We start from the raw sequence: 13,375 nt of genomic DNA, 5'->3' as shown, positions 1-13,375 counted from the left end.
ATCAATGGGATGACAATCAGGTGTGAGTGGGCACCCTGTTTTATTTAAAGAACAGGGATCTATCAAAGTCTGATCTTCACAATGCATGTTTGTGGAAGTGTATCATGGCACAAACAAAGGAGATTTCTGAGGACCTCAGAAAAAGCGTTGTTGATGCTCGTCAGGCTGGAAAAGGTTACAAAACCATCTCTAAAGAGTTTGGACTTCACCAATCCACAGTCAGACAGATTGTATACAAATGGAGGAAAATCAAAACCATTGTTACTCTCCCCAGGAGTGGTTGACCAACAAAGATCACTCCAAGAGTAAGGCGTGTAATAGTCGGCGAGGTCACAAAGGACCCCAGGGTAACTTCGAAGCAACTGAAGGCCTCTCTCACATTGGCTAATGTTAATGTTCATGAGTCCACCATCAGGAGAACACTGAACAACGATGGTGTGCATGGCAGGGTTGCAAGGAGAAAGCCACTGCTCTCCAAAAAGAACATTGCTGCTCATCTGCAGTTTGCTAAAGATCATGTGGACAAGCCAGAAGGCTATTGGAAAAATGTTTTGTGGACAGATGAGACCAAAATAGAACTTTTTGGTTTAAATGGGAAGCGTTATGTTTGGAGAAAGGAAAACATTGCATTCCAGCATAAGAACCTTATCCCATCTGTGAAACATGGTGGTGGTAGTATCATGGTTTGGGCCTGTTTTGCTGCATCTGGGCCAGGATGGTTTGCCATCATTGATGGAACAATCAATTCTGAATTATACCAGTGAATTCTAAAGGAAAATGTCAGGACATCTGTCCATGAACTGAATCTCAAGAGAAGGTGGGTCATGCAGCAAGACAACGACCCTAAGCACACAAGTCGTTCTACCAAAGAATGGTTAAAGAAGAATAAAGTTAATGTTTTGGAATGGCCAAGTCAAAGTCCTGACCTTAATCCAATCGAAATGTTGTGGAAGGACCTGAAGCGAGCAGTTCATGTGAGGAAACCCACCAACATCCCAGAGTTGAAGCTGTTCTGTATGGAGGAATGGGCTAAAATTCCTCCAAGCTGGTGTGCAGGACTGATCAACAGTTATGGGAAATGTTTAGTTGCAGTTATTGGTGCACAAGGGGGTCACACCAGATACTGAAAGCAAAGGTTCACATACTTTTGGCACTCACAGATATGTAATATTGGCTCATTTTCCTCAATAAATAAATGACCAAGTATCATATTTTTGTCTCATTTGTTTAACTGGGTTCTCTTTATCTACTTTTAGGACTTGTGTGAAAATCTGATGATGTTTTAGGTCACATTTATGCAGAAATATAGAAAATTCTAAAGGGTTCACAAACTTTCAAGCACCACTGTACCTTGCTCAAAGGCACCTCAGCCCAAGGCCGCCCCACGTGAACCTAACTGCATGTCTTTGGACTGTGGGGGAAACCAGAGCACCTGGAGGAAGCCCATGCAGACACGGGGAGAACATGCAAACTCCACACAAAAAGGCCCTCGCCGGCCGCCGGGTTCGAACCATGAACCCATTATCACTCATGGTCAGCGAACTCCCCATCCCGTCACGGACATTGAACTCTTGTCACGTCCTGTCCCAGGGGATCTTACCTTAGCTGTCGTGTCACGTGTCATGGTAACATACTATAGTTTTCATTGTCATGGTATAGTTTGGATAACATACTCTAGGTAGTTAAGAATAATCAAAAGAAAGAAATAACAAACAAATTAGTGTGTATGTGTTAATATTTATTTCTTCTTTGATCTTCCACGTGGGCGGCACGGTGGTGTAGTGGTTAGCACTGCCGCCTCAGGGCAAGAAGGTCCTGGGTTTGAGCCCAGAGGCTGGCGAGGGCCTTTCTGTGTGGAGTTTGCATGTTCTCCCCGTGTCTGCATGGGTTTCCTCTGGGTGCTCCAGTTTCCCCCACAGTCCAAAGACATGCGGGTTAGGTTAATTGGTGGCTCTTAATTGACCGTAGGTGTAAATGTGAGTGTGAATGGTTGTTTGTCTCTGTGTCAGCCCTGCGATAACCTGGCGACTTGTCCAGGGTGTACCCCACCTTTTGCCCATAGTCAGCTGGGATAGGCTCCAGCTTGCCTGCAACCCTGTAGAACAGGATAAGCAGCTACAGATAATGGGTGGATGGTCTTCCATGTTTGCTCTGACATTTGATACATTTTAAATTCTTTGCTTTGTTAATTTCATCCTGGGTTTTATGCCCCAGTCCTTCACATGATGGATGATACCACTGTTTACATTTCTTCCAACTGAAATACAATTCACTATCCTCTGGCATATTGCAGGAACAGAATAACTGCTGGGTGGCATGGTGGTGTAGTGGTTAGTGCTGTCGCCTCACAGCAAGAAGGTCCGCGTTCGAGCCCCGTGGCCGGCGAGGGTCTTTCTGTGTGGAGTTTGCATGTTGTCTGCGTGGGTTTCCTCTGAGTGCTCTGGTTTCCCCTACAGTCCAAAGACATGCAGGTTAGGTTAACTGGTGACTCTAAATTGACCGTAGGTGTGAGTGTGAATGGTTGTCTGTGTCTATGTGTCAGCCCTGTGATGACCTGGCAACTTGTCCAGGGTGTACCCCGCCTTTTGCCCGTAGTCAGCTGGGATAGGCTCCAGCTTGCCTGCGACCCTGTAGAACAGGATAAAGTGGCTAGAGATGATGAGATGAGGCATTTTATTAGATGTTTCCTCATAACTGCTTTTTCATACATTATTGTTGATGGGCATATGCCATTGCAAATGGAAAAGGCATTAGCAATGGCAAAGAGCCCACAATTATTACCATTACCCTGCATGTCACATGATTATATAATTAATGGTCAACAGTTTGGACTTGGGTGGCACAACTTTACAGATTGCTTTGATCACTTTAAACTCCACCAAGGACGGTCCCAAGCCCGGCTGAAAAAGGAGGAGAGTTGGGCGTGGGGCTAGCTACCTCACCCCGTTAAACAAAGCTAGCTACAAAAGCACCAAGAGGAAATCAAGACATTGTTGTCCTGGGAAGAGGGGGATCGTCTAGAAGAGTTATGTTGCCGTGTGGTGAAAGCCAGAAATCGGAAGATACAAGGCCGACCACCCTGCTCTCCGCCAGGGCACCAATCAACATTGGTGCATGGAATGTCAGGACCATGTATGAAGCGGGGAAGGCAGCGCAAGTTTCTGCAGAAATGCACAACTACAACCTAACACTGCTTCGAATCAGCGAAACGCGATGGACACAATCTGGACAGACAAGACTAACATCAGGGGAGATGCTGCTGTATTCAGGACATGAGGAGGACAATGCCCCCCACACCCAAGGAGTAGCTCTGATGTTGTCCAAAGCAACACAGAAAGCACTCATCGGATGGGAAGCCCATGGTCCGAGGATCATCACAGCATCTTTCCGAACAAAGAAGAGGAGAGTCACCATGAATGTCATGCAGTGCTATACCCCTATGAATGATGGCATAGAAGAAGAAAAAGATCAGTTCTACAGTAGGCTACAGACCATCCTAGAAAACCTCAGTGAGACATGTCAACATCCTAATGGGAGACTTCAATGCTAAAGTGGGAAGTGACAACACCTGGTACGAAGAGGTGATGGGGAGACATGACCTGGGTAATATGAATGAGAATGGGGAGAGGTTCACAGACCTGTGCACTCTCAACAACCTGGTAATCAGGGGCAGCATCTTCTCACACAAGAGGATACACAAGGCAACTTGGGTGTCACCGGACAGTACCACTGAGAACCAGATTGATCATATCTGCATTGGCAAGAAGTTCAGGAGATCCCTGCAGGATGTGAAGGTGAAGAGAGGAGCTAATGCTGCATCAGACCACCATTTGGTAGTGGCACGACTGAAGCTGAAACTGAAGAAGGAATGGATGGCATCAGCAGCACAGTGCTGCAAGTATAGCATATTCTCTCTGTGAGATACACACAAGAGAGAAGAATTCAGAGTGGCCTGAACAACAGGTTCCAAGTACTGAGAGAACTGATGGAAGAGGAGGAGACAGGAGACAGGAGACAGCAGATAGAAGAATGTCAAAGAAACTGTGACAACAACATGCAGCGATGTTCTTGGGCCCATGAAGTACCAACATAAAGAGTGGCTGACAACAGAGACAATGAAGATGGTTCAAGACAGGAAGGAGAAAAAAGCAAAAGTCAACAATAGCAGAACAAGAGCTGAGAAGACAAAGGCACAAGAGGAATACACCACAGCCAACAAGACTGTGAAGAAAAGCATCAGAGCCGACAAGAGAAGGTTCATTGACAGCCTGGCAGCTAAAGCAGAAGAAGCAGCAAGAAAGGGTAACATGAGTGAAATGTATTCCATCATGAAGAAGCTGTCAGGAAAGTTCAGCAAGCCAAACAGACCAGTCAAAGACAAGGAGGGAAAGACCTTGATGGGAGAGGAACAACAGCAAGACAGATAGAAGGAGCATTTTGAAGAGGCTAAACAGGCCAGCACCCCCAAACCCGCCAGACATAGCATCAGCAACTGAGGATCTCCAAATCAACTGTAACACATCAAGCAAAGAGGAGATCTGGAAAGCTACTGGACAGCTGAAAAATAACAAGGCAGCAGGCCCAGACAACATACCAGCAGAGGCATTAAATGCAGATGTAAACACCACAATAGAGATGATGTTCCCACTGTTTGAGAAGATCTGGAAGGAGGAGCAAATACCATCAGAATGGAAGGAAGGCTATCTGATCAAGCAACCAAAGAAGGGTGACCTCAGCAATTGTGCCAACTACCGAGGGATTATGCTCCTGTCCATACCAGGCAAGGTGTTCAACAGGATCATCCTGAATCGAATGAAAGACCAAGCAGACGCTCAACTCAGGAACCAGCAAGCAGGCTTCCAGAAAGACAGATCCTGCACTGATCAGATCACTATCCTCCACATCATCATTGAACAGTCCTTGGAGTGGAACTCTCCTTTATATGTCAACTTTGTGGACTATGAAAAGGCGTTCGACAGTTTGGACAGGAACACCCTCTGGAAGCTTCTCCGTCACTATGGTGTGCCAGCCAAAATGGTCACCATCATCAAGAACTCGTATGACGGGATGTCCTGCAGAGTAGTCCATGGAGGGCAGCCCACTGATGCCTTCGAAGTGAGGACTGGAGTTCGTCAGGGGTGCTTACTCTCACCTTTCCTCTTCTTGCTGGCAATTGACTGGATAATGAAGATGTCGACGGCCTGCACAAGAACAGGAATCTGGTGGACACCCTTCACACAACTTGACGATCTTTGCAGATGACCTGGCACTAATGCCCCATACCCATCAACAGATGCAGGAAAAGACCAACAGAGTGGCAGCCATCTCAGCACAACTAGGCCTGAACATCAACAAGAGGAAGACAAAGATCCTGAGGATCAACACCACGAGCGAAGATCCCATCGAGCTGGAAGGAGAGGCCTTAGAAGAGGTAGAAGCCTTCACCTACCTGGGGAGTGTCATGGACAACCTGGGCAGTATCGACGCTGGTGCTTTGCCTATTCTGGCCTTGACAAGAGCAGCCTTCCTACAGCTAAAGATCATATGGAAGCCTAAGGAACTGACTCTACAAATGAAGATCAGGATCTTCAACTCCAACGTCAAGTTGGTACTGTTGTATGGAGCAGAAACCTGGAGGACAACAGTGGCCGTGATGAAGAAAGTGCAGACTTTTATCAACTCGTGTCTACAGAGGATCCTATGGATCCACTGGCCAAACACCATCAGCAACCAGGACCTTTGGCAAAGAACCAACCAGCTCCCTGCAGAAAAGGAGATCCTAAGAAGACACTGGAGATGGATCAGTCACACACTCCGCAAGCCAGCCTCCAATATAACCAAGCAAGTGCTGACCTGGAACCCCCAAGGCAAGAGAAACAGAGGACAGCCCAGAAACACGTGGCGTTGAGACCTCGATGTTGACACCAAAAGAATGGAGTACACCTGGAGCCAGCTGGAGCGAAAAGCCCAAGATCGGATGCCTGGAGAGCTCTTGTCTGCGGCCTATGCCCCAGGAGGGGTAGTAGGCTTAAGTAAGTAAGTAAGTTGATCACTTTAAAGCGCAAGTAAGACCCCCCTGCACTGTCAAAGACATTAACTGTACTGTCTTCACAATCGACAGTTGAGAAAGTAATCCAGTGGTTTCCACTACTTTCCAAGTCACTATTTATGATCTGGACCATAGGTCCAGATACTGGCGGTGCTTTCATTGCACGAACCTCTATGCAAGAATACAGTCCCTGCATAGATGGGAACTGGTGTTTCATTAGAGCTAAAGCAAAGTCAATGATAATATCATTTAGCCAAGCTGTATTGCTTAGCAATATATCTTGGTCATTCACCCCTATATCTACAGGGTATATTGGACTTGCTGATATCCAAACTGTCTTTGAATATTTCATATCATTCTCAAGATCATCATCATCAATATCAATAATTTCACCTTCATCAATCTCTTCTTCTTCTTCTTCTTCTTCTTCTTCTTCTTCTTCTTCTTCTCCTTTGACTCTTTTGTTACTTTCTGAATCAGGAGCAGCTAGTACTTTTATGTCCCCTTTTCTGGGACGCTTTCTCCCTGGTTTTGCTCTACCCTCTCTGGCATTTTTTCGCAAGGTGCAACATCATTCTTACTATCCATATTGAGAGAAATTTTCACAGCAAGTATATGGACACACCCAGTTTTAGCGGGACAAGAACAACATTCAGGAGAAACTTTGATAGTCTTGGCATTACCTGCCATGACAGTGGCACTAAACTTGGCACTAAAAGAAATCATATATGATTTATTTTGTTTGCGTATATTTAACATTTGAGGATACTGCTGTTGGAATTGGCTCTGATGTGATGAAAGTCTTACCTTTTATTACCAATTATGTTTTCTGGTGATGCTGTTTGGAAAGTTGGCATATTGTCTATATCATGTGTTAAATCTTTGAAAGACTCTTTCAAAACAAAATTGCCTATACCCAGTTTTCCCCTGCTTATCTAATTTTGATAGTACCTCTGTAACATTTGAATGCTCAATATAATTGCATCTAAAGCAGACCTGGGCATTTTACGGCCCGCGGGCAGCATCCAGCCCTTTGGTTCATTCTGACCGGCCCCCGTAAGGTTAATTAGAAATTACAAAATAAACGTATTTTCTAATTTTACCTCATGCATGGACTGAATGTGCATTGCTTTTATTTTGAAGTTGAGTTCAACAAAAACACAATGCGCGCGACATGAACATGACATGAAATCCCACGAAACCTAATCCCACGATAACTACTTCCGTAATTTGTCCAGACCAACCACAAACTTGTACGTCATACTTCAAATGGTCCAGCCAATCACATAGTGTGACGTCACCAGCAGGCGCCGGAGCCCGAGCCGATCTGTAGATCTGATACCTACACTGAGTCGACGTTGTTGGGAGCAGATCACAAGAAGACTTTAGTCCCCAAAATGTCCTCAAAAAGAAGAAAGGTAGATGCCGAATGCAGGGCTTTCAACAAAACATGGACTGATAAGTATTTATTTACTGAAGTCAGAGATAAAGCCGTGTGTTTAGTTTGCAGACAGCAGATCGCCGTGTTCAAAGACTACAGTTTGAGTCTGCATTACCAGATGAAGCACGCTGAGAAATACCGAAACTTGACTGATGCTGAAATAGTGCGGACATCGGAAGCTTTGCTGGCTAAGCTAGAAAAGCAGCAAAGCTTTTTTACCATGCGTCACACATCCAGAGATGCAGCAACCAAGACCAGCTTTGTGCTCATCTCATCTCATTATCTTTAGCCGCTTTATCCTTCTACAGGGTCGCAGGCAAGCTGGAGCCTATCCCAGCTGACTACGGGCGAAAGGCGGGGTACACCCTGGACAAGTCGCCAGGTCATCACAGGGCTGACACATAGACACAGACAACCATTCACACTCACATTCACACCTACGGTCAATTTAGAGTCACCAGTTAACCTAACCTGCATGTCTTTGGACTGTGGGGGAAACCGGAGCACCCGGAGGAAACCCACGCGGACACGGGGAGAACATGCAAACTCCACACAGAAAGGCCCTCGCCGGCCCCGGGGCTCGAACCCAGGACCTTCTTGCTGTGAGGCGACAGCGCTAACCACTACACCACCGTGCCGCCCTCAGCTTTGTGCTTTCCCACAAAATCGCTAAAAACAGTAAGCCATTCTCGGAGGGGGAATTTGTGAAAGAGTGCTTGGTGGACTTGGTGCTTGATATTTGGAGTAGAAAGACAATATTGTGATGTCTTTATTGTGTTTTGGGGTGAATGTGACTGAAAAAAAATGGTACAAATGTTCACATTTTGTTAACCATTATTTTGGGAAATTTGATTGAATAAATTACATTTTTTGTAAGGCAACCTCATTTTTTTATACTCTTACCAGTCTTAGCAGCTTGTAAAAACAATGTTATTTATTGCTTTATGTAAAGAAATACAATTAATATTATGCAGAATTTAGTTCAGCCTTTTGGTCCGGCCTTCCACAAAATTTTCTGTTTCTCATGTGGCCCCATGGAAAAAATAATTGCCCACCCCTGATCTAGAGGTACTTCACACCAACCTTGAAGGGACTTCAGAAAGTGTGTTAAAACCCTTGCTTTGATTAGTTGTAATGGGTGAGTCAGTGTCTACAAGTTTACTTACAACCCAGAAACCATATTCTTCCACTCTTGGAAGCAAACGGATTCTAAAATACTCAACAAAAGGGATACTCCACTTTGCATTTTTAATTTGCAGCATAGCTACAAATACTTCAAAAGATTCACTAGCTAATAGTTCTTTAACATCTGCCCGATATACAATACGGTTATCCTTGGCTCTCCAATGGTTGTGTACCCACCTTTTTACATCATTCATGGGGTGCCTATTTTTCAATGAATTATTTATTAATTAACACATTATATCCAATCACAGACAATAAGGAGAAGGTAACTCTGGAGAAGGTGTCCTGTCCCGTATTGTCTAGGAGAAGGTAACTCTGACTTCAAATCCACCTACTGCCTTGCAGGTTATTCAATATAACCAAGGCTAAGAGAGTAAACCCTGACAGTAAATCACCACTGCCTTGTGGTTGTCTTTGGAGAAACAAAGGCTAAGGGAATCAGGAGTGGAGCCCCTAATGTGGTTGAGAGACATGCTTGTCACTATCCAGCAGCTCCTGCAGCCAAGTTAATGCCAGATGTCATGCTATGCATTCCTTTGGATCACATCAGCAAGACTGAGAGGGGGACCCTGACAACTGGGCAACCCAGGATCTCCACATTTTCAGCCCAGGCCTGCGCCCTGGAGAAGACACTCCAGCCTCACCCCAGTGAGGACACAACATGGAAACTGGCAGTCTACAGGTTATAAGCCCTTCCTGATTGGTGTAAGGAAAGGGTGCCATGGGTCAGCTTTGACAGTGGGAGGGATCATCGCATCTCACTGGTCGACTACCACCCGCTTCAAGCTGGGTAGCCCCCGGTCAATAAGGTGTCAGCCCGCCAACGTCTGCCTGCTCCAGTGGGTGCCTGGGGCTTATTGTACTATTATAGGCATGACAAGCAGACTGAAACTCTGCACCAGGCAAGCAAACAGAGATATTAAAGAAGACTCCAGTTCTTCGGATAGCAAACTGGAACGTGCTCACCATGTGCACAGGGATTTCTGACAACCCCAACAAGATAACCGACTCTAGAAAGACAGCTATAGAGAGCTTACTAAATAAAAAATCAGCATTGCTGCTCTCCAAAAGACCAGGCTCCCTGCCAGTGGCTCCTTAAGAGAAGAGAATTACACATTCTTCTGGAAGGGCAAAGAATCTGAGGAGCCCCGTTTACATGGAGTTGGCTTTGCCATCAAGAATACACTGCTGTCTGCCATCCACCCACCATCAGGCAGCTCTGAATGTCTCCTGTTAATCCATCTGAGCACTGCTGCAGGTCCTGTTAGAATCCTCAGAGATTATGCTCCAACCCTGTCTGCCACAGAAGATGAGAAAGATCAGTTCTATGAACAGTTTGACAAAATGATAAAAAAAAATGCCCAAAAGGAGAGTCTTTGTTCTTTCTTGGTGATTTTAATACTAGGGTTGGAGCAGATCATCAGTCATGGCCTGTCTGCACTGGGCATCATGGTACTGGGAAGATCAATGAGAATGGCCAAAGGCTACTGGAGCTGTGTACCTATCATAACCTCTGTGTCACAACACCTTTTTCAATTACAAGCAGCCCCATAAAGTATCATGGAAACACCTAAGGTCTCATTGCTGGCACCAGCTCGACCTGGTCATCACCAGACGAACATCTCTCAACAGTGTCCTTATGACCAGAAGCTACCATGGTGCAGACTGTGACACAGATCACATCCTAGTGTGCAGTAAAGTATGACTTCTCCCACGCAAGCTGCATCAATCCCAACCTAGAGCTTGCCCTCTAATCAACACTGCAGAACTGTTGATTCCTCATTAGGTTGAGGAATATGTAAGTACCCTTGATCATGTCCTCCAGACAGTTCCAAAGCATGATGCCACCACAATGTGGAGTGCTATGAAGGACTCCATATACAATACGGCACTATCCATACTTGGCAAGAAAGAACGCCCCAACCAAGACTGGTTTAATGCTCACCTTCCAAAGATGGAACCAGCAATCGAGGCCAAACAGAAAGCCCATCTGACATGATCTTTTCCCTCTGTCAGCTTCAGGAGATGAGCAAAGAGCAAGGTCAACCATTGTACATGATATTTATTGACCTCACCAAAGCCTTTGAACTTGTCAACAGGAAGGGGCTATTTGAAATGCTCAAGAAGATTGGTTGCCCACCTAAGCTCCACAGCATGATTATGTCCTTCCATACAGGCATGAAAAGAATTGTCTTGTATGATGGTTTGTTTTCTGACAGCTTTCCCATCAAGAGTGGAGTCAAGCAAGGCCGTGTGCTTGCACCAACACTTTTTGGGATCTTCTTCTCACTCCTGCTGACATACGCTTTCAACACATCTACTGATGGTGTCTACATACACACCAGAACAGATGGAAAGCTGTACAACTTTGCGTGCCTATGCTCAAAGACCAAAACCAGGACAATATTTATCAGGGAGATGCTCTTCACTGATAATGTGGCCTTCATAGCCCACACCAAGAATGCACCCCAGAGATTGAGTGACTGTTTTGCTGATGCATGTAAACAATTCGGACTCATCATCAGCATAAAGAAAAGCAATGTGGATGCCATCAGTTCTCCATCAATCACCATCAGCAGTGACATCCTTGAAAATGTGGGCAGCTTTGTCTACCTAGGTTCCACTATCAGCAACACCCTCTCATTTGATGTTGAACTTGATCGACTTTTTGGAAAGACCAACTACATGATGGCCAAGCTGGCTGATAGAGTCTGTGACAACAAATCCCTGACAGTACACACAGTGATCCATGTATATCAGGCTTGTGTCCTCAGTACCTTACTGTATGGTAGCGAGACCTGGAGTATCTACATGAGGCAGGGGCAAAGGCTGAACACCTTCCATATGTGATGCCTTAAACGCATCCTGGGCATCAGCTGGCAGGACTGAATCCCACATCATGACATTCTTGAATGCACTAAGGTCCCAAGCATGCACTCCCTGCTGAGCCGATGCCACTTGCAGTGGTTGGGGCATGTTTGTCGCGTGGAAGATGGGAGACTGCCAAAAGATATCTTATATGGTGAACTTTCCCAAGGCACTTGAAGAGTTGGACGCCCTTTACTCCAGTTCAAGGATATCCTTTAAAGAGACCTTAAGGCTTGCGACATCTGCATAGACAGCTGGGAACTTCAAGCCAGAGATTGACCTTCCTGACAACAGGCTGTCTACAAAGGGATCCAACAGGCAGACAGAAAGAGAGGTCTGCTTGCAAAGGAAAGAAGAATGCAGAGGAAGCAAGGGGTATCAAATCCCAGTGTCCCTGAATTGACTTGCATCAACTGCAACAGGGACTGTCATTCATGCATCGGCCTGCACAGCCATAGCAGACAGTGCAAATCAAAAACACAAGATTTATCTTCAAGGGTGCATTCAGCATGGTCTTTCGAGACTGTGATGCTGATGATGATGATGTGTGTGTGTGTGTGTGTGTGTGTCTTCACTCCTACTGCCTGATGTGATGCAGACACTTGATCCTGACACCCGTTTACTGCTATGCCTCCTCTCACCATCCAAACTGATTCGTCCTGATGCTTTATGCCTACTTCTAGATTTATGCATTTGTGACTCGCTCTCTGCTGCCATGGATGGTCCCACATTGATATCCTAAAGACTGCACTTCCCCAAAATGTTCATTCATTTTCTATGTTGCTTATCCACTGTACATGACCTGGAGCCAATCCCTGTTGACATTGGTTGGGAGGCAGGGGGAACACCCTGAATAGGTCACTAATCTATTGTAGGGCTAACACAGAGACACAGACAGGCATTTGCACTCACACCTATGGGCAATTTAGAGTAGCCAGTGAACCTAATCAACTTGTCTTTGTACAGAAACCACAGCATCCAGAGGAAACCCCACACAGGCCCCAGTTAACTGGCAGGTTTGAATCTAGAACCTGCTTGCTGTGAAGTAACCATGCTGACCACTGCACCACCATGCCACCCTTCCCCAAAACTTTTATGGTGAAGGTTCCCTCTTGTTTCTTTTCAAAATAACCTCATAATAGCCAGATTATATTCAACAACATACAGCCATCCAGATTACAACATACTGTAGCAGCCTGAGTGGTTTTAGTCATACCTTTGTTCAGCTGTGTTTGATACATTAGGTGTGTTTCTTATGGTATGTGTGAGATGAACATAGTAACGCTAATATCAGTAACCAGGATTGCCAGGCTTCACAAACTTTCCAGCCAATCTCATTGAAAAACCCACAGAAAAGACTTGAAACTAGGCCAAAAAATATCTGTCCACTGGAAAAGGGAGACACATCCCCCCTCCCAGCCTTTGCATGGGAAACAAGGTCACCATGGTACACATTTATGATGTACAGAAATCCACTTCATAAATCCCTTTCCCCCCTCCCAATCTTAATGGTTCTGTACATCATAGACACAATGTCTGTGATTTGATTATTTGCTGTAAAAGAAGGTCTTGGTGGCCATGGAGTATTTTTAAGTTAGCCTGTAATCATTCAGTCTTCTGCTCCTCCTCTAAGTACGAGCAGCATGATTCCTGATTCAATAGGTCACTATTAGCACTTGATACAATTACCAGTTTTGACTACTATGTGAAACTATATGAGGAAGTCCCCACGATTGCACAACATCTAGGAAGGCAAGCAATAGAACATCTGCTTACATCTGTCAGATAGCAATACTTAAAAAATTGTCACTCAAAAGAGGTATTTAGAATAT

Source organism: Neoarius graeffei, chromosome 13 (genome assembly GCF_027579695.1).
Source record: "Neoarius graeffei isolate fNeoGra1 chromosome 13, fNeoGra1.pri, whole genome shotgun sequence".
NCBI lineage: Eukaryota > Metazoa > Chordata > Actinopteri > Siluriformes > Ariidae > Neoarius > Neoarius graeffei.
Note: the sequence above shows the minus strand (reverse complement) of the source record.